A 2,897-nucleotide genomic window follows, 5' to 3' on the forward strand; every position below is an offset into this window, starting at 1 on the left:
TATTCATTTGTTTTATTTCAAAGAATTGTGAAGTATATATTGCAGTACTTGCTGAGTATATTATTGAAGATCTTCCAATCCCTGTTGCCAAATTTTTATGTGGGATGGTCTTGCGATGACTAGGTTTTGGTATACTATTGTGGCAACTATTGGAGGAACACAGCAGTTGCATGGCGAATTCAAGTGAATCTGAGGCTCCATATAGCACCAAAAAAGACTCGTGGAAAAGAAACCCAAGAAGTAGTATAGGGTCCTCTTTGGTTTTAGTGTAATCGTAGCATGAAATACTTTTGTAGCATTTAATAGTTTTGTGTAGCAGCTTAATGGCTATTTTCAGCATTATACATGTTAAAAATGCTAGCTTTATAAGTGTTTCCCTAGGAATACAATTTTAATTAGTACAATATGTTGCTATAAAAACCCTGTTTTAATGTTGGAATCTATCTTCAGTTTTGTTTTATTAGGCTTTTTTAGCTTCTTCCATAAAGTTGTAGGTTTATTAAGGAGTGCCCTTTCGGAGATAGGAATTTTGTCAGCACTTAAGTCACCATTTAGTGTAGGGAACATGGCTGTTACACGCAACACTGTTATGTTCCTACTCCATACTTCTGATGCATTTGTAGTCAGGAGGAGCACTTTTAGTTCATTGTAATATCACCAGCAGCAAGTATTTTTTTGGATGTGTATTTTAAGGGAGTTACGACGTTCAAAAAGAGGAACTATGCTGTTATTTTGTTTGAAGAACAGGGCGAAGCATTGATTTGAATGAGAAGAAAATTTTTAGAAAGTGAAACTAGTTTTTGAAATTATATGGAGTAGTTTGTTAGTTGTAGTTGAATCTAAGAAAATCTGTGCATAATTTGCATTAGACTCGCGACCAGTTGTATTCTGCAAAAGATTTTGGGTTCTAGGTATATTAGTGCAGTAGGAATTAATTACCAAGTCGGAGGTATACTGATATAAACCACATTTGTCGTATCACGTTGTAATTTGAGTTTACCTCCTCCCGGCAAACGACTAGATGTTAAGTACTCAACATGAGTTGCAAAAAGTGTGCCAATTTTGCTTGAGGAAAGTATTTACAAATGTTGCATTTTTTTGGTGCACCATTTGTATTTCTGCACATATTATGGTTTAGCCATATTTATGCAAACAAGTATTATACTAACAAGGTTGAGACAAACATAACCATTTGGTGTATCAACTTGGTATTTAAGTACTTGATGATTAGCAATAACTGCATGTAAATGGCTCCAAATTGTTATATACTTCAATACTGATCCATGAGCGTGCCAAAGCGTGCCCATTTTGTTAACGATGTATGTACGAAATACGTTAGCATTTGGGTACACTCTATTTCTATACATATTTTGATACCAATAAGGTATACAGATATAACCACTTGGGTAAAACAATTTCATATTTAGCATCTTTTTCCCTGCAGAGCACTAGATGTAAATGCATCTCACTTTTATATACTAAAAATTAGAAAATAAACAGATTCTTATTGAATACACAAGTAGCCATATAAATTTTTTGCCAAAAAAATAATTTGGCAAAGAATCATCATACCAAATATATATGTCTAGTGACAAGACATGCCATTTTATTATTGCAATTTCAAATGATATGATTCTACGATATATGAGTTCTATACAAACATTGAAGCATTATATCAATCTCTCTTTCGAATTATTTCGGCCATGTTTCTCTAGTTGTGTCCCTTTTCTCCCGTATAGTGCACCATGTAACTGTATTTCCTTCCCAGCCTCCTATCCTTTCTTCTTTTTAGGTCTTCCTGGTTTGATTCTTCGTTTTGGTGGTAGTACCACCTGCGAAGAAGACATGTTCTGGAATTTGCCACGTTGTTTCATCAAGGCAAAGGATTTACTGGTATCTCATATGTTTTCAGCAAGTAGTCTATGCTATAGTAATCCGAGCAAATACTTGTATGAATCCATATGGAATTTTTGTATAACTGCCATTGCATGTGGACATGGAATATCGTCTAGCTGAAACCTCCCACAAGTGCAATTTTTTCATGTAGGCGCACCACATTTCTCGTTTGGCCATCAATTATTAAATGTAAGAATTGATTTGATGACAACACCTAATATAATTTATTTAACAAAAGACGATTAGCTATATGAAGTAATAGTATTTTTTTAATAACAATATAAGTTGTTTAGTGAAATCACTAAGGTACAAAAGTAAAAACTACAGTACATGCAATATTTTTATTGATTCTGAAAATGCATACCGTCATCGTCTGTGATAAGATAGTATTATCTGCCAATATTTTTTCATACTTTGCACCAATCTTCATAAATGATTCCACTGCATCCTTCCGATTGGTGTAATTCCATTTCTGAATCAATATTGTCATAAAGTCAAGAAAGTTCACAACTGGGAGGTCTCTTGCGTGCTTGTTTGATTGCATTTACTGATTTTAGCAATATTCGATGTCATGGTCATGGTTCTATTTGCCTTGGAAATGCGCCCGGGACCATTTATCATATCCAATATCCATCAGGTATATTTTCACTCTACTATCAATAGCTTCTAACTCTGCCATATGCATGTTGAATTCTTCAACAGTGTATGCTCTTGCTAACGCAAAGTATACTTCTTTGATTTGTTTTTGGCTCTTCCTGAAGTTTGTCTTTATGTGTTCCACAGATGGAACATACATGCACAATGAGGTACTTCTGTATAGACAATTGAAGTTGCTCTCATATACCATCATTGCCTGTCTGATACAATGCACATTCCCTCTCTTTGTCCATTAGGTTTCTCTGAATTGCATGAAGAACCACTCCCACGATGCCATTGTTTTTTGAATCAACAATTGCATATGCGAGGGGTAAAAATTTATTCCTGTAAACCCAAAAAAAAAA

Source organism: Nicotiana attenuata, unplaced genomic scaffold, assembly GCF_001879085.1.
Source record: "Nicotiana attenuata strain UT unplaced genomic scaffold, NIATTr2, whole genome shotgun sequence".
NCBI classification, from domain to species: domain Eukaryota; kingdom Viridiplantae; phylum Streptophyta; class Magnoliopsida; order Solanales; family Solanaceae; genus Nicotiana; species Nicotiana attenuata.